A 20,813-nucleotide genomic window follows, 5' to 3' on the forward strand; every position below is an offset into this window, starting at 1 on the left:
CATTTACAGCCATTTTAGTAGCCACAAAATTGGGTGTTTTTAAAGAAAGCTGTGGACATTTCCGGTGGTTTCTGCAGCGTTTTTCACGAGAAGTCATACCATCTCTATCTGTGACCGTAGCGAGCAAACACAGGTACTTTAAGACAAACCATAATGCTTTCCTAACCCTAACCAAATGTGCCTAAACCTAACCACAGCATCAGCAGTGTTTTGACAGGACAAATGGAAAAGTTGTAAGATAAAGAAACAACCAGTTATAACTTATCTGTGGTTTTGCAGAAACGTACTGGGCTGACATTTATTCTGGCGATCCATCCAGGAGACATTGAAATATTTCACTGAATAACTGAAAACTTTGACCTCCCTGTGAAGCAACAGGAAATGTGAGGGAATCACTGAAATAATTAGTAAGTATAAAGTAGTATTCTTCCTTTGAGGAACTATGAATGTCTTATCAACATTGGATGGCAATCCATCCAGTAGTTGTTGAGATATTTCAGTCTGGAGGTGTTGGACCAACCGAATGAGTGATCAGTATTGCCATCCAAAGACAAGCTGCATTTGGATAATTTCCAAAACGACACAAAGATTTTTTCAGTCTGTTCTTGCCGTCCTGTTTGGATCGTAGTGAAGAAAACAATAGCAAAGAGGGAATTTATCAAGTGTTGGTCTCAAAACCAGGTTAGAGTCCAATACAGAGAGCAAAGTGTGCCTGAACAAGGCAGATGGGAGGAAGGAAAAGAAAGGACTTGTTTACCTTTCCTCCCCGTCTGGGTCGAGGGGGATTCATTAGCTGCTGTGTAAATCAATCTGCTTCTCCTTAAAGGCCTGTCAATTTAGCCCTGATGTCTGGCAGCCTGACATCGCTCACTGGATATTTAACTTGAAAGCCAATTAATCATCATGATTAATTCACTCACAAACCGCATGGAACTGTTCGACTTCACCTTACGGAATAAGAGCCAAATTCTCCAGACTTGAAAAGAGAGAGGAATGAGGAGTATTGAAGGTCTCACAGCTCCACTCACTCTTGATCAGCCTCTCGATACACTGCTTCAGCTGTTAACTCCACACCGCAGCCGCAAACCTGAGGCTCCACCTTTTTCACCACAAACACTTCTATCCACACTCGCACAGACACGACCAAGGTCCGTGGTTATAGAGTGACGCTTGTAATTGCCTTTGCTCTTCAAATAATGTTAACACAGGTTGGAACTGTGAATATAAATTTGCTTGCACATATAATGAAGTCGCTCCGTCATATAGAAAAACAGCAATTTTCAACACTGCTCATACCTCATGCTGGCTGGCTAATATTTTCTTAGCTTAACTTAATATTTCCTCTGCTTTCTCAGTGAAAAAAGGTGGGATCACACATTAGAAAAGTGGAGTGTGAGTACGTATTCCATTCAGCACTTTATCATTATCTTCCAAAGTCTCAGCTGAGGTAATGGAAATTACCTAAACTGTGTGCAGATTTACTGAGAGACGCTTCTGCTATCAGCAAGAAAGAGGAAAGATTTTCTTTATTTCCTCTGCTAACTCACGGAAGAGAGTTAGCAGAGAGAATTCAATCCATATATTTAGTGTGGTGGGTCTTATAGCAGAATTTAGCTCTGATCTTGCAGTAAAACAGAAGATCAAGCCACAATAAAAGCAAAATACAAATCTCAAAATGTCATTACAATTCTGCAGCAAAGAGTCTCGTTTGTCCTCTCCTGGAGCTCACTATGTGATTGGCTGAAGCTGACTCGACAAAGTAATGAAGTCAAAGGTTGAATGATTCATGGCACCAATTGGCTGACTGATGACTTCCTGTTCCAGCCCCTCTTATATCGCTGCGTTCTCGAAGAGGACACGAGCAGCAGATCAATCAATCAGTCATATCCCCCCTGACAATTGTGATCCGTCCAGAGAACATTCTTTAGTTGCCGTCTAATCACTTTTGAAGCAGAAAACGATCACTGTCGTTGTACTGTCCAAGTGTAAAGGCTGACACTTGGACTCCAGACTCAGCACATTTCGCTCTGTCTGTGCACCTTCGCCAAAGGCAAAGGATTCTTTGTGTGCTGGAGCATCTGTTAAACACATGTCACAACTTTAAATTATGCCCGAGGTACACACGCTGGCTGGATTTAACACTTTTCTGACCACTTCTGAGAAAGAAAGAGATTCAATTACACTCATGAGATGTAGAGACAGTAGACGTAGATCGCTGGAATATATATGCTTCGATAATGAATATATTTATATTAACAATGGATCACAGGACTGCTTGTTTGTGAAAGGGACAGAGAATTATCGCCTGTCTCTGCTGAGCTTTATAGCATCTTTCAGCTCATTGTTTTAGTTTTCCACCCTCAACTTTTCTGTTTTAGTTTTCTGTCACATTTCTCATCAGCGTTGTTTCCAGCAGCAGCAAGCAGAGGAAAAAAAACTCTGCTTAATCCACTGCTTGCTACCTACTCAGCACAAAACAGCAGATAAAGCAGCCTTGTCGCCAGAATAAAATGTCGGCATTTTATGTTTCTGCGAAACCCTGAATAAGTTCAATTTGTACTTGTCATACGTATCATATCTATAGTTATACAATGTGTCATAGCACTTTCACATTTCATGTTTATGACCCAACTTTATAATGTCAGGAGGGTAAAGTGGCATTTCAGAAATACAATATTTTAACAAAACACATTTCAGAAAGCAAAACATAGTGACAGTTCAATGTCATTTCTTGTTTCTATTGTGAATTACTATCATTATCATGTTTTGTGAAATGTCATATATATATATATATAAATATATATATATACATACATACATAGCCTAGTTCTTTAATATTGTGTAGTTGTAGCAGACTTTTATTGGCAACTGAAGTTAGCTGCGTTCCAGGCCCACAGTCTTTTAGGCCATAATGACCCAAAGTGAACTATAAAATAATAAAAAGAGCTTTTTTTGTAGCATTTTGGCTATAATTCATCTCTACATTACAGGGTTGGTTTACACAGTCAACAATGAAAATATTCAAAGACATCTGATTAGTGCAGTTTGGATGACAGGGAACTTGCGAGTAAGATATACTTTCTAAAACTCTTTTAGACTTACTGTATGTGTTATATTTAGTTCCTTTTCAACTCATAGAGCTTTACTCTGATATGTTTTGTCGGGCTACAAACCAAAGTTGAGGGGCTACACAGAACAACTTGTCTCCACAGTGCTGAAAGAAGTTCATCAATCACATTAGAGCTCATTTAATTAACCGATCCACCTCTCTTGATAGACAACAACCCCCCACAGCACACACACTCACACTCACACTCACACTACCACCACATGCAACCTCCCGCTGAGCCAAACTCTGCACCAGTGTCCGCCACGCAAGCTCCAGCCTCTATTTGAAGAGCAGGACATGAAAGCAACTGCAGACCCTCCATGTGGGCTTGTATCGGATCTTAATTAAAAAGCCTTGCATATTATTTGCTGTAACAAAGGGAAATTTGGGGGTTCATTTAAATCCAATTAGGCCTGTGCTGATGCCTCAGGAGATGAGAGAGTAATTGCTGTTTGAACACGAAGGTCTTTGTTCCGGGCTCTACTAGATTGATAAAGGCAATATGAGCACAATGTGGAGCGACTGGAGACGGGACGGGGCTGTGAACTTACAGTATGAAGGCTTTAACACACCAGGACCATATGACAAGACAATTAGTGGTATGGAGATTGTTCCTTGTTGTGTTCAGACAAAAAAAAAATGTGACTGAGCTCCCTGTGCTGCAGGTGTTACTGGAAAGATCAGTTGAGTTAATTGCTTCAGTCATTACTGTCTTATACCACATGCAGTGAGCCTCAGCGTCCTCACAGCGCAGACTGTTGTCACTGTGTGTGATTTCACGAACTGAAACGCATTTCCTGTTCCTATGTGGTCATCATCTATCTGTTTCTCACCCATTCGTCCTCTATTAATGTCATTACACTGATTTATGAGGCTCAGGTGTTCCCGCCAATTGGTCAATGTGGGTGGTGGTGATGATCAATAAGGCACCCCCCGCACACCGCTACCAAACCCTACACACACACACACACACACACACACACACACCACACACTTGTCCTCTTTAAGAGTATTACATTTCCCCAGATTCAACAGCACATCCTGACCCATTGCACCATCACATGACGTGTAGACGCAGACACACACAATGGCCATGATCTCTCACCTTTAACCTGATGGTCTATTGATTATGTCTGGCTGAGTCTGGTACCACCACGCCATAAGAAAGGACAGTTGCTGGCCTCATTTGATGACTTTTAATTATATCACAGTTTAAGGAAGTTTAAACCCACTTTAAAGAAATTATTTTGAATTTTTTTTGTAACTTTGGCGTTAAATACATTAAATACAAGATTTTTTCTTTTCTTGTAAAAAGTGAAAGTTTGTTGTGGCATAGTCTGTTTTTCCTGTTTAAAGGACAGAGTGTGAACAACCTCCCACTCTCTCTCTATCTGTCAGAACTATTAGGCTATTATATTATATTTTATTATATACTGTAGCCTAGTCATATATCTCCGCCCTAACGTTAGTCCACAGGCTTGTGTAGGCAGCTAGTACATACATTTCTACAAATTGTTTTATAGAGCCCCTTTAAAACATTTTCAAGAGATCCATACAGACACATTTTACCATTTGGCTTCAAAACTTTATAAAGATTATAAGAGGTCTGCAGCAACACTTGTGTTGCACCTGGTTATCAGTTATGCTCAGAAGATAACACACACTTAATTTTCTGGCTGATTTGTTATACTTCGGCTGTTTAATTTGGAAGATCCTTGTGTATCACCTGACTTGGACTAAAAGTGATTTGACGATCTTTACTGAGTGACAGAGGGGGAAAAAGCCCAAAAAGACAGAAATCTAGATACTGTCAAGATACCAGACATATGTATGCGGCTGAAATGCTCATTATCCCTTATTTTTTTGCAAAAATATTCCACAAAACAAGTGAAACATTAAATGGTTCAGTGCTGTTAATTATTTTATACACCAGTGATTCTGAAATAATGCTTTACAGAGGGAATGGCAGCAGTTGCAATTAAATTATAATCATCAACCGTATCATGATAACTGGCTGAAAATATAGGAAAGAAATATCATAAAAATCTAGTTTACAAAGTTCTTTGCAGGACTTCAAGCAGTAAGAGAAAGCAAGTGATACTTTGGAAAGGCATTGTCCCAAAGTGAAGATTTAAAGCAGCTACATTCATAAAAGATCCTGTAAAAATCCTGTACTTCTAATTTAATTGTACCTATACTGAAATATGGACGAACACAGGATACATCGTACAGTCATACATGTCTGTAAATTTTTATGTCAGTCACAGCTGCAGGAATTGAGCATTGAACGGAGGGCAGTGCTCATTGTTCAAGAATCATCCTCTTTGGTGTGTGAACACAAAGAAAGCAAAAGCTGCCTGATCCTGTGATCCATCACCATGTCTCTGAATGTGGATGTGTGTTTAATGCACGCTCATGTGATTAAATTACCAGATCAATACCACAGACCTGCTAGTTTTCTCACAGCTGCTTCTTAAGAGTGTAGAAATATTCTCACTTCCTCCTTCTTCCCTTCTCTGTGCTCTCTCTCTCTCTCTCCTCTCAGGTTGTGGTCACACCTCTCAGGTGAAGTAGCATTCACGTGAAACCTTTTGACATATTTTAACCTCCCCCTTCCTCTCTGGGGGTTGTTGAGGAGAGAGAGAGCACGTTCAGGACACTAAAACACACAGCGCAGGTCACATCTGGCGCCCACTGAACACCAGAGGTCACATAATGGAGGTTAAAGGGCAGTGCTCTGGCTTTAGGCCAAGGTCAAGGCAGCAGAGGTCAGTGTCTGAGTTGTCAGATTCATCCTGCCCTTGGCCTTGAGCTGATCAATAGGAGCAGGGTCTCTACTTGCCTCAGCCAAACGATCAATGAGACATTAACATTCAGCCCAGTCACATATCCCCATACCCCCACATGTCCCCGACACGCGACTATATGTTGGAAGTGTAGCCTATTTTCCCTCTACAGCGTTTCTCAGTATTTTCTTCTTGTTCTTTGGTCAGAAATTCTCCTGTAAATCCAATGCAATTTTGTTTATGTTTTTATTTCAACTTTTGGTACACTATCTTCCTGAAGACAAAGATCCAGTTATGAGTGTGTGACTTTTGATGCCTGCCGAAAAGTCAGCACTTCATTACTGGAGTCTCTTTCCTCAGTTGTTCAAGTAGATGCTAACATGAATTGTTTCTCTTTATTGTGATGATGCTGAAAAAATGTCTCTCAGTATGACTGAGCCACCGTCATCTACCTATGGTGTCGCAGTGTTATTGGTGTTAACTGTCCATTTGATGCAGTGTTTACAATTTTGAAATATTTTGAGGCCAGAAGACAGTTAAATCACTGAGGTTATTCACTTGTGTGACAAAAGTATTTTACGTAAATGCACAGTATGTCATTTCTGCAAAACAAAAAACATAAGTAGCTTGGGATCATGTTCACAGATGAGGTCATGTTTTAAAGTTTTACACATAATTTCCAGTCACGTGTGTGGACCTCCCTCCTCACTTCGGACCCTCTCCATCAAGTGATAGCGACAGGCCAAATGACCAAATTAAATGCACTGTTATCTTGAATACAATCACAGATTTCTCCGGTGTGAAAATTGTTAAAAACGTTTTGGATAATCTAAGAACACAAGTCACCAAAATATGAAACAAAGGTCTTCTCGTTTGAGAAATTCAAATTCAGAAATGTTACATATTATATGTTTTTGTGTGAACGTTGAGGAAATCAAACATGATTAGGGTGAAACACCAGCATGCAGTCCTATTTGGGAAAAGAGAAAAGTAAAGTTATGAGAGCACAAAAAGTGTTCATGTCTATTACAGACCATCCTGTAATTTCATGATGGTTAAAGTTAAATTATAGAGAAGCGCAGTGAATATTTTATTCCTCACCTCCTCCTGTAATGTTAATCCCATCCAAACAGAGCTGGAGTCTAATATTGTATTTCTGAGTTTGAAGAATCAGATATTTTATTTTGTTTTAACAGTCTGTGTTTTATCTAGCTTCTCGTTCTTCCCTGTCAGCTCTCCTCACTGTCACTGCTTGTTGCTGCTATCATGAACCTCCTTCCATCCTCTGCAGCTTCTCTGTGACATGGGACAAAGTGAAGCTATGTTGTTTGGACAGTGTTTCCCATTAAATGGACCTTCCTTTATATTCACACATGGTGCATTTCCAGTCCCAGAGCAATTATACACATGACTACACTTGGAGCTAAAGGAACAGGCTGAATCTTTATCACCAGCCAAAGAGCAGCAGCACTGTGACTCCTATTGAGCAGTCTGCCTTCTGTGCTCGTGTCTGCACTCCCAGTCAAAGAGGAGGGAATATTATTTGGTTCTAATCAAATGACCAGGATTTGGACACAAAAAGTTAACATAGAGCTCAATTAACATATTGCATTCTTTGCAGAATGACTCCAATGAAAGTGCTGAGATACAACTGAAAGTTAGTTTTAGTTTGGGTCCAGTAACATCACCTAATAGCTTCATGAAAGTATACGGTATATAGCAACGATGACAAGAGTAGTGCTGCTGTAGCCACTGTAACTTCATGCAATCTCTCATTTAGTTAAACATGTTCCAGAGGTTAACTATGAGTATTCTTGGATCAATTATCATCTACGACAGTATTGGCTTTTAGAATTTGAGACTGTTAACAAAGTTGAACGAGCGTTGATTTGTTAGCATGAATAAACTACAGCTCTATCGGTTTTGTAGCGCACATAAACCACCGTAACTCCGTTTACTGCATAAAACCATCTCTGGATGTAATTTGTCCAACTTCAAAAATCTTCTAGCGTTCGCTTCCTTTTTCCACCTTTTTATTAAAGACATGTTTAAACTACAGGGGCCCTGTGACTTGCATGGCTGTAGAGACGGCAGTGTCATTTGGTTGTTCCACTACTTTTGTCCGGACTAACAAAAACCTTCTGACAAAAAATCCTTTGGTGACTTTGGTGATCATCTGACTTTTCATCTAACTCCACCAGCAGATCTCATCTATCGTAAGACCTTCCAATTAACAGGCAAAAGATTTAGCATTTAGGCTTCCCTGATGATTTACCTTAAATAATGTTGATTACTAATTAGCAAATGTTAGCATGCTTAATCACAACACTAAAATGATGACCATCTGTGTAAAAATACACCTGCTAAACATGAGCATGTTAGTGTTGTTGCTGTGAGCATAAGCATGCTGAATTTAGCATTAAACTCAAAACGCTGCCGTGCCTACAGTACAGCCTCACACAGCCACAATCATGGCAATAGTCTCAAGTCTGATTTGCTGCGGGGCAGTCGACAAGTTGCTCAACAGAAATTTTGTATTTTCAATTGACAAATGTGTTGCTCGACACTTTAATGTCGCGCACCTGGAGAATTTTGTTATGTCTCAGACAGTCACATTTTGTAACGTTATATGATTGGGTCATCACATTAGCAGCTGGAGGATAGCCTCTGGTTACCATGGAGATGACTTAAAAACCTTTCGCTGAAGCCTAAATTAAAACCTTTGTTTTTTGTGGTTAGCATTATTGCAAATAATTAACAATTGGACACTGGTTTGGTGGCTCTTTGTTGGCCTTTAAATCAAAGTAAATATAAAATTGAAAACTTAATTATGACCCCTAAAAAGATCTTAGTTCACTCCAGCAGCCAGCTTGTCCATCTTTCTCTTCTCCTCTCCTGTACATCACTGATTCGTCTCCAAATCAAAGACAGTCTTTCAGGACAAGGACGACCAGGCACAAAAATGAGTGGCACTATCCTTTAACAGCCCTTCCTTCCTGATATTTCCAGGTCTAAGCAGTGTCAGAAAATGTGGCAGCAGCTAAGATGAAGGCAGGACGTTTGAAGATGAGGAAAGATGTTTGAACCCGCACCCTCTTTTCTGTGTCCCAGTGGGGAGTGTATATGGGAAGTCAAGTCATGTATTATTTAGAGTCAGATCTGCCTTTGTGCTTGATCAGGGCTTGATTGAGAGAGGCTGTGACTGCTGGTTTTCTCTCCCCGTGTAAGAATGTCTCCTCAGGAACGAAGGCGAACTTATGACCTCCACACGGAACTCGGTCAATACCTGCATACACTGAATTCAAAGTGCAGGAAATGCATTGCACTCCTTTGTTGTAACGTGCACGGACAGGTCATGCCATCAGAATACTAAGGAAACATCACTCTGTTGCATTATATTATTGGACAGCTGTGGGATAACCTGCAGTCCTTGTGGAGCTGTTTTTAAGCGCATGAGTATTGGTAATGTGTCAAGACCACAGGGAGCTGTGTTTTAGCCAATCCCTAATTAAAGTAGCGACTCAAAGCAGTGTGCTCCTCCGCTGTCGAGCAAACGAGCCATAGCTGATATGCTCTTTAAGTCATTAGCAGCTGTGATTCAGAGCCACAGCACCTTGTTAACAGAACAGGGGCTCATAATCCCAAGACAAGATGCCACGGTGCTGGTGGAGCAGTTACTCCAGTCCACATTAGAATATCAGTTTAGTTTATTTAGTTAAGTGTGTAATGACTGTATCAGACTGAGTTATTATACTCATTACTGTTTACAGCGCTGTTGATGATGTTATGTCCCCTGATGAAGGACTGCATGTGACACTACCAGGCTTCTTTGCATTAACAGATGAGACTTAGGAACCTCATTTGGATAAAAATTCATAAATTCATCCTCTGGTTGCCTCTAATCAGTGTCGCACATTTTAATTCATGAAATTGTCATCCAGCTTTTAAACATATTGTGCATCTTGCAAAGAGCTTCCCTGAGAATTAAAAGAAAAACACTCCTCTTCATCCACCAGGAGTACTGAGATTGTGAATGTGGATGATGTAACAGCAACAGCATGCACTGAATTTACAAAGATTTGGGATATATTTAGTTGTAACCTCTCAAAGATCTAAAACTCCTACATACGTTTTCTACATGTTTCTCTACCTCTGAATATAAAAAGGGAAATCAATAAGAGAAAATGGCTTTCACCTTGATTCACAAGAGCACTTTGTCTAAAAAAACGGCTTTCTTCTACCGATTTTCCATCCTCGTCCCCCAAATATTTCCTACATCTTCTATCAAAAGTGTTTGGGCAATTAAGTGTGTATCTTTTAGTTTTAGGGGCATGGTCGGCTGAAGCCTTTCTGTCTGGAGTTTGCACATTGTGAGGGTTTCCTGCAGGTGATGCAGTGACAAATCTAAATTGCCTGTAGGTGTGAATTAGTGTGAAGTCAAAGTGTCAATGTATGAATGTTTTAGTTTACCATTTTGAATTTTACGTTCCTCTCTTACACACACAGTGTTGTGTTTGGGGTGTTGTGTGACATGACTGTTCATTCCCTTCCTGATGAAACATGTGGCATGAAGGGGTTAGCTGGCTGATCGTGCTGTGTCTAGGTGCAAACACGAAAAAACACATAAAACACTGGCAATCTGATAAATTGCCTCGAGTGATGTCACTTGAGTCAGCATCTGTTGGAGCAGAGGATTACAAGGTTGACAGAGAAAAGTATATGGGGGTGTGAAGTTGGAAAGAATTGAGCTTTTCCAGGCATCTGTAGTCAACTCATCATCTCTTTTGTAGCTCAAGGCTTCAAGCCCTGACAGAACTGTCCTCGGTTTATTTGTATTGTGGGTATTCTGGGCGCCAGGTCATAACAAGGAAGAAGAACATGGGAATAAAAAAAGGCAATATCACTGTTTCTGTTGATCATAGATTTTGTTCCTATCCTGTTTTTTAACTGTTGTTCATGAGTCTGACTATGTTAGACAGCGAGACAGTAAATACATAAGCCTCATTTTCTCTCTTTTTCTATTCTGTTATCAATAAAATCTTTTTGTACCTTTTATTTTCCTATTGGACAATAAAAAGGCATCAATTTCCTGTAAGTGGTTTTAGCCCTTGTTACACAGAGATCGAGCAAGACCACCGCATCAAAGACCTTTCTTTACTCAGCATCCGCTTTTTGATACTCAACAAAACAAAGGTGGCATAATGCTGCCCCAGTGTGCTATTTTAAATGGCAAGCCAGTGTTCTACAAGCAAAGAGGGCGTTACGTATATCGGCATTTATTGTTACATCTGCATCAGGCAGCATTTTGTAAATGATGACAAAACATGGCATTTTATTATAATTCTGTTATGTGGTGGTTGATCCTGAACTCCTCTCCGAGGGTAAGGAGCTCCTGGACTTTATTGTTTTCCCAGTTTGCTTACACTGGCAATGCTCTTCTTCTTTTTTGAGTCAGCTGCAAACTGGTGCTAGCTGCATTTTAAATCTCCCCGCCTGGCCAGCTCACTCTTTTTACACAGCTATCGATTCATCTGTCTCATTTGCTCTAGAGACAATCATATTGACATGAATATGAAGACAGTTGGACAGTGTTTAAGGTCTGCAGTCTTTGTTTTATCAAAGATTGACCAGAAACAAAAAAACTTTAGACAATTTTCCAGTTGTGATGTTCATTTCTGGAGACAAGAGGAGGCCCTCAGTGTTACAGAGCAGCTGCAGATGTAAGATGGAGACAGAGGTTGGAGGTCAACTTCTTCCGTCTCTCTAGGAGTGACAGCTTAACCTTGGTCTTCAGACATTAATGTAATATCTAAACAAATCAATTTAGTTTAAAGAGACATGTACATCCAGATGGGAACCCTGTTTTGTTTAAGGTCATATGTTGTTTTAATTCCTTCATACAGTAACTCACAGACAATCAGTGAACCATGCATAAGTGCTGTGAATGGACAAAGGCTGCAGTACCAGGCAGGCTGCATTTGAATAACAAATTTGAACAAAAAAGCAGGTTAACCTTCAAGCTACAGTGTACATTGATTCAGTGTTAAATATGCATTCAGAAGATTTATTGTCCTGCGTTGATAGGTCTGTGAAGTTGGACAAACGCCACAAAAAGACGGTGTATCCTGCCTCTCTCCCCCCCTCTCCCTTGTCAACGTTCGGATCTACAATCAAGATAATCCATCATTGTGGCACATAATGCAAAAAAAAAGATATTAAACTCACTCTGAGAAAATGTATTCCCGGAACTGAAATGAGAATAAAATGCTGCTTAAGCATTTAGTGAAGGTTAAAAAAGGAGAACACTGCAGGTGACGCACCTCCAAATCTGACAATCAGAATAAATATTCATTCATATTCTGATGGACTTTAACTCCATTAGAACCAAATGCATATTTTATTTACTGAAACTGGTGACAAATGTGTATAAATTTGTCCTATAAGATGACCTATTGCAGTGGGAAAAGGGCATGCAAATCATTGTTATAATGCGGAAGATATTAATCTTATTATAATCGTGTCAGCCAGTTTATCCACTGCGCACTGCTTTCAACACAAATCCAGTATGTGTCTTTACATGAGGAAGAACTGAGCAAAATCCACAGTAACTGGTCATATTCATAACATTTTGATGAAGAACAAAATTTTATGAAATACGACCAGTTCATTCTAATAAGAAAATGAATAAAAATGAGATGATATGTGCTGCAAAGTTCAAGGCTGTTAAGCAAGAAGATGTTCACTGCAAGAAACGGCAACATGTTGAGGGAACAGATGGCAAGGCGGGAAGGGAAGAGTTCAAACAGGAAGGGATGACGAGAGGCAAGAAACGTGTCAGAAAGGTCAGATGCAGATTGAGAAACTCTTCACGGCAAATACACAACAAACTGGTGGGTGTTATCAATTACAACAGTGTAAGTGTAGAAACTAGTTTACTTTGCTTGTTTTGATTTTAGGAAGTATTCAAATGCAGATGTTTTCAGACATGTTGTCAACGTAACATATGTATTTACAGTAGTCTGATCATCTTTTTATCATGGTCTTCAGTCTTTACATGACAACCTTCCTCAGCAGAGATGGATGGATGGATGGATGGATGGATAGACAGTCTGTGTTACATAACGGACGGCCTGCAGGGCAAATCATTTCCCAATCACAAAATGACAACCCTCCTCATTAGGTTCAATCTACGCGCAGATGCCAAGTTCTGCTCAGAAGCCTCTCGCTCCTCTGTCTGCTCGACAGATGCCCCTTTGCTCGTCTCAGAGGCTCAGATGTCGCCATGCCAACAAGCAGGTGTCTTGTGTGACGGACCGGTGGCCAAGAGACTTGCAGAGGACTGGACCCGGGTTGCACAGGGTAATACAAACAGGGCAGCAAAGTATAAAAACTATTTATAACCCTGTACAGTGTGATGTCTATTTTGCTCTTTTGTTTGACATTGGTGATAGAGTTGCACACTGGAGTGTTGATTCTCAGTGTGATCAGCAGCGTTTACAGCCCTCTGACATAACTTAAGTATTGTATATTGCATTTTAATAGATGAGAATACTTCCTCCATTTCTGCATACAAATATACAGTGATGGGAGAACACAACACACACACAAACCTGGCTATCTGTGAGTCAGCCTTTGAGCTTCATTCATGGGTTTGTCAGTGATCAGAACTAAAAGATCCCAATAAATCCTTAATACAGCACTGACAGACACTGCAGTGCTCCAAACAGCCACTAACAGTACCTTGTGTTGTGAAATGTACACAGATCAGTCACAACATTAAAATCCACTAACAAGTGAGGTAAATAACATTAATCATCAGGTTACAATGCAATGTTCTGCTGGGGAACCTTAGATCCTCGCATTCATGTGAATGCCACTTGACGTGCACCACCCACCCAAACATCGTGGCAGTGGTTCCCCTCAGCAGGACAATTCACGCTGACACAGAGGTCTTGTGTTCATGCCTCAACAGGTCAGAGCCAAATCCGTTGCATGGTGGATCCACCAAGGATTGGACTTTTTTGGCACATCCTGTAGACGCTTGATCGGATTGGGATCTAGGGAATTTGGAGGCCAGGTCAATACCGTGAGCTACCTTTGCCACGGTCCTTGGGCCATTCCATTTCATGGAGGCCTTCTTTGTGGAGTTGTTTGTTATGCTTGTGCTTACATGGGTTTTCTCAGGGTGCTCCAACTTCCTCCCACTGTACAAAGACATGCAGGTGAAAGTGCCCGTAGGTGTGAACAGTAGTTATCCGTTTCTGTGTGTTAGCCTTGTGTAAGCTTCTCACCCAGTATCGTCTGCGATCGGCTCCAGGCCCAAAAGGATAAGCAGGTATAACCAATGGATGAAAGGACTTTTTGGCAAAGCTGAACACAGTCCTACAGTCTATAATGTCTTTCCAGCAGAGAGAAAACTTCAACTTCATCAACGGAAATCTAAAGGAAAGAGATGTTACAATGCACACTACAGTGTTTAATTGGCAGGTGATCTTGTGCAGAAACAATGAGAAGCACTTGCAAAATGCAAAAACAAGAATCGCAACAATTGTCATTGTAAAAGGTCTTCAGATGTCCCAGATACAGTTATTTGTTTTTGCATGATGCACAAATCAGTCGTCAGAATAAAATATGTGCATTTTAACCCTGAACCTAACGTTCCGCAAACCACTGATACCTTCACAATTGTATCTTAGGCTACATACCGTATTGACATTTCAACAAAACATATGATATCATGTTCACATGTTTATAAGCTGACTTTAATATCCGGAGGTGGAGGTGATGGCCTTGGAGTTAGGTGCCTGCAGTTCAAGACTGTGTTACAGAATGTGTAAGTGTGAAATCATTGAATATTTGAGGAGACCTCACAATTTGCAGATGTGTTTGTGGCAACAAAATCTGATATTTTTGACAGGAATCTGGGACATCTCCAGCCGTGTTTGTGGCATCCCAAGAAGGTATTTTAAGCCTAAATCCGATCTTATCCTAACCCTAACACAAGTAATTGTTGTGCCTTAATCTAACCAGAACATAAGCACAGTGTTGACACAACATGAAATTGAAATCTGACCCTGAAGAAACATATATTTGTAACTTTGCAGATTACCTACATTTATTCTGGCAATTGAGCTATCGTGCAATAACAATAAGACATCACAACACTCAGTTTAGGTTTAGTAGGTATGTAGGTAACTATTTTGATAACCGATTTTTCGGGTAAAGATTGTGAAAAAAATATCAGACTTCTCGAGTTCCAGCCTCAAATCATCGCTCTTTTCTTTGTCATATATTATTGTTAGGACAGTTTCGGGGGAGGTTGGACTGTGGGTTGGACAAAAGAATTTTTAGGTGTCACTTTGGTCTCTAGACAGTTGCAATAGGCATTTTAAACATTGTTTTATAAATAATCGATGAATTAATAAATTAATTAGTCAGATTGATTGATAGTAAAGTAGTCGTTGCGGCTGTTAAGTTAAGTATATTGTTGTTATCATAATAGATTTATGCTTGGCAATTGAGAATTCAGAGACGTTTACTCCCTCTTTATTTTCACGTTATTGTATGTTAATTCTGGTTTTCTGAAACCTTTCTGAAAGATATACAAGCCACACCAAAGCTGTCCTGTAAAATTTCACCAATTTAGCACTATTGTCTTTAAACAATAGCACTTATTCTTTGAACACATTATTCTTGAGAGAGCTGTAACATTTAAACTTCATGCACACAAATTTAATTCATTAGAATGTAAATCTTAAACACCAGCGCTCAACTCATCATCGATGTGTGTGTGCTCGTGGCTCCCAGAAAATGGTATCTGTGATTATTCATATCATTCAAAGGCGTGATTAAATATTCCTTATACCCTCAGAGCAGGCAAACAAATGAAGCACGGCTACGTTCTAACAGGAGCTGACAGATCTTTTAAATAATGTTTATTTATCAATGGTAACATTTACCAGCCTTGGTACGGTCCCTCTGGCATCCTGAGGCTTCTCTGACTTCCACTGCCTGAAGGCCGGCAGCGTCTCCTCAGCTGGCATTTCCTTTTTACTTTGTTAAACTTTGCAGAACTTTGCTGTGTGTTTATCAGGGCTTTTCTTCTCTTCGGTTCATCTTCAGACACGAGCAAGAAAGACGAGAACAGAGGGTGAAAAGAAGGACAGAGTACAGTGAGGACGCAAGGTTTAACATGACTCCTCGTAAGCAGGAGAATGGAAAGGGCACGGAAAGGAAAAATATTCAGCAGAGAAGCGAAGTCTAACATTTTCCGTGGTGCGTGATAGGGATTCCCAAAGTTTAAACTATCACAACGGTGAACAAGCAAACATATGTTCAATGACAGATTAAAAAGGACATGTTTTACAACGAAATACTGTACTGTAGGTATAAGGGCAATCTAAATTGCAATTCAAACGTATGAATTAATAAATGAATATATGAACATATTCATTTATCATCTGCATGGAGATACATTATTCACTTCTCTTTTCCCCAACATCCGAGCTAGGGATATCATTATACTTCAATTAATACAAAGTCTACTCTTACCATTGCAAAACCAGTCGCCACACTCTCCGCACAAGATTTTACTTTCAAGGAATGTCAGCCCTACTCGGGGTCAAAGGTATAATTTTGCAAGTTAAACCAGTATAAAAGCACAGCAGCAGCCACAGGAGCAGGACACATATGAAGCATGTCGGTTGCAGTGGTAAAGACAAAGGATTGTAACACGACTCCTGCTGCCTTTGGGCTTTGATTTGAAGCTTTAAACCAGAAAGAAAAAGCTGATTATTTGTCGTCAAAGCTGCCGAAACAATTCAAAGGAGATCAGCAGGTAAGGCATGTCTGTGTCTGAACAGATTGTTTGTGCTGTAGTTTCTTTTCTCTCGCCTTGTGTTGCGTCGCTTTCTGTGTCTTTTAATTTGACACTCGTGTGTTTTAGATCTGTCTGCTTCATATACTATCACATTTAACAATGTTTTCAATGTTATCTTTTCCCTTTTCACTCATTTACTTACTTTTTTAGTAAGTACAGTATATCATATTACTGCAGTGTACATTTATTACCTCAGTCTACAGGAAGATTTCATGTTCTTGTCAGTGTTGTTGCACATTTGTGTCTAAATCTCAGCACAAGGAGTCGGGCAGTTGTAACTTTAGCAAGACGTCCCCTACGTTAATATCTGGCCGATGTGACTCTAATGTCTGTACAGATGTAGTTCAAGTGTTAATAATAGGCTTGTTTTTGCTTTGCTGTAATTTCAATACATAATACATCATTTTCATAAATGTTACTCTAATGAAGGGATGTTGCATATGAAGCAACTCTTATGAATACACATGAAGAGTGAAACAAAGAGAGGGGAAAGCATTTGAATAGGTAACATTAGAATTGTATATTTCTTTCTATTAAATATGGTAAACAGCGCTCGTGCCTGTTTATTTAGTTGCATCCATTTATGCACATTGACATGCTTAAGACTAACAGATATGACAGTGCCCTCTTGTAAAATGGCATTAATAAACATGTGTAACATTAAAACAGACTGAGGGATTGTGGTGCAGCAGAATGGAACAACAAACATTTTTATTTTATACCGCCGAGACGCGCTGGATGGAGAATCTAAGGTTCTAGGCGAGCAAGGATATGACCGAAAAAATTAAAGGATTTTTTCCCCCTTGAAATTTAGTAAAAACTATTAGTTTATGGTATGATTTTGACTTTTCCATACAAGTTAATGAATTATGTTGGAGAAAAAAGGGGGATTTGAAAAACATATGAAGAGAATAATATATAAATGTAGTAAAAGTGAAGAATCATTTCAAGCAAAATGCGTCACAAATTTTGAATAAATGATTGTTCGCTAAAAAATCATGGCGCAAATACACAACTATTTGTGTTTTATTCAAATAAACGTATGCACTGTGTTTTTTTATGTAGTCAATTGTATCTTTTTCCAATAAAATAGACTTTTTTTAGTACTGATCCTGTGTATTTCTAAGTACTCAAATTAAAGGGATGGGGTTCGGGATCAGTGCTTGTTGTGGTTTAGGAAATTTTAAAAAAAATTCTCCTTATGTGTTTGTCAAAGCATTATGAGTCTTAATTTGGGCTTTAAGAAACCGTTCTGAAAGGTACGTGCCCCTCGCCTAACGCCTGTTGTGAAATGTCACCAATTTCTTACAGACAAACAGTTAGATCTGCTGTTTAGGCACCAGAACTAGATGAGTTGCCAAGATATTGTCTTTAGCTCTATCTGAACAATAGCCTCCTGAGAGAGTTGTACAACTTAAACATGTGTAACATTAAAACTTTTTTTATTTTTTGTCCCATTGAGACGTGCTGGATGAAGAAGGCTGCATGAAGTGAACGTATGAGTGAGGATGTGATATGTTATTTTTTATGTTTGTTCACTTGAATTTCTCTTTAAAAAAAAAGATTTTCTTTTAGTTCTGGTCAGATTGTGGTTAATCTGTCCTTATGAGTTGATTAATTCTGTTGGGAAAAGAGATGAACTAGTATTGGGTAGTATGACAGAATAATATACGCTTCACAAATGTGAATATATCCTTTTTTTGCGAAAAGATTGATCGCTAAGAAATGACGGCGCACATAAACAATTGTTAGTGCTTTTTCAAATGAATGTATGTACAGTAATTAACAGGTTTTTTTTAATGCATGCCTTATTTATAGCCTTGATGCTGTATAATTTTGCCCACAGTATATTTTATTATTATTTCATAGTGGACTTACATGATGAAACTAAAATATATTGGCAATAAAACATCCCCTCCACCCACATCTCAACAACACAACGAATAATTACAAATAAAATGAAACAAATTGCATGCCCAGCCAATGCTCTGTGACAAAAATGATCCCCCCAGTGCTAAAACAAAGCTGAAAAATAAAAAACAAGAGTAGTTAGGTTGTGTTTTTTTAAGTTTTTCAAAACTAAAGGAAGCTCTTTAATAATTTTCCAACCACAGATTTACATTAAATAATTATTATACAGTCAGTTATTGGGGTTGGTTAGTTTCTGAGATCAGGAGTTGTGCAGGCTGGTGTTGCACTAGACTGCATTATATCCAGGAGAACGACACATGCTATAACACATAATGTCTATGACAGTGTCAAGGATAACTGAACATTATAGTCATCAAGAAGACTTGGATTAGATTAGACTAAAGGTGTACACAATAAAGTGGACAGTGAGCCTGCGTTGAAATAATACAAAAGTAATGTAATCCTAAAATCACTCAATCACAAAATAAGACAAAAACAATAGAATATGTAATCACATTTAGGAGTATGTAAATGTCCCATTTCAGCATGACATCTTGTTAACTCTCGCTCTGTCACATAAAGGTGGCGACCGACTCACTGTTCAGACAGGGACGGGTAGGTTCGGTACAGAAACCCCCGACTAGCTTTGCAGCCCTCATGCCCGCCTCACCGACGCCCAGTGTTACAACGCTGCATAAGAAATGATATGCAGGAGGTACATTTGAATATTCATGACCAAATCCACTGGCTTTTTTTTTTTTACGGTGGCATTAATTAATTGCTGGAGGGGAAGCTATACCCAAATAAGGAGCTGTGTGCTTGGTGCTGAGACACAGCACCCAAATACAGCATAAAAAAGTGAGAAAATGATGACTAGTGGGAGCTAACACAGCATGGGATGTTTACAGTACATACTGAAAGACTTTTCTCATTTATTCAACAATTACAGCAAAAATTAAAGTGGAAAAGACAATGAAGTAACTGTAAGTGTTGAATGAACTCTCTCTCTGTTTAGGATTTGTGGACATATACTGTATGTGCCATTAAAAATGTATGAATATTCAAGAGGAAAGATGGTTGAAGAGTCCCAATCATCTCCTACACAGTTGCTCTGGCAGTTAAAAGAGGGCCGCTGAGAGGAGTTTTCACTGTGAACGACATTAGCATGCCTTTGAAACAAGAGACCTTGAGAACGAACAAGGGCCATCCATACACACTTTGGAATGTAATTTATATGCACAAACTGAGGTGTGAGGCCAGAGGATGTTAGAGGGGCAGAAAGGAGCCACTCAGTACAGGTGTAGCTTTCACTGGCCAACAATGTAATACCTGTTTTTATACTGCTTTACACATCAGTGAGCTCCTCTGAACTCGCAGACTCCAGTGAAACTAAAAGATAATATATGAGTTTACAGATAATTGGATGCTCTGTTTGTTCTTTCATATATTTCCCTCTATGATCTTGAGGAAATGTGTTGCCTCATCAAAGGGATTTTGTTTAATGTTTCGAGCCGAGCGCCAGTAAAAGTGTTGATTTTGTTTGATGACCTGAGTTACTTTTTGTGCCACCGCCACCGGTGACCTATGTGCTCAACTCTTTGAATTATGCATGGTGATTATACGACGTAGTCCTCTGAATTGTAAATTCTCACAATTATACAGCCCATTGTCTATTCATTATTTCAAAACGAATGGGAAATTATGTAAAACTATCTCTAAAGAGGAAAGCAGCGTGTAATATGACTTGCCATATTGTTCATGCAATTCAAATACTTTGCTTTTTCTGAGAGTTGAAAGTAATCTGATTTAAATGAAATCTGACTTGCATGTCATGCGGGATTATGATACATTTGGAAGATAAGCTATGATAACTACACTACGTGCCATGAGGTGAGAGCACTCAGGCAAAGAGTGTTTTCCAATTAACTTAAACCTCCCTCAAGGTTAAATATACAAGTGTTGACTGAGAGGAGAACTTCTCTTCTTTTCTCGACCAGACGAGTGAAGGACCTCGACATGTCCCACAGCTTCTCTCGGCTCCTCTGTGGACCCTTATGATCTCTTCACACAAGCAGCACGTGCAGTAAACATACTGTAGCACAGATACTGTATGTTTACACAGACGCCA

The sequence above is a fragment of the Pagrus pagrus genome (genome assembly GCF_965226575.1).
Source record: "Pagrus pagrus genome assembly, chromosome: 9".
In the NCBI taxonomy this organism is placed as follows: domain Eukaryota; kingdom Metazoa; phylum Chordata; class Actinopteri; order Spariformes; family Sparidae; genus Pagrus; species Pagrus pagrus.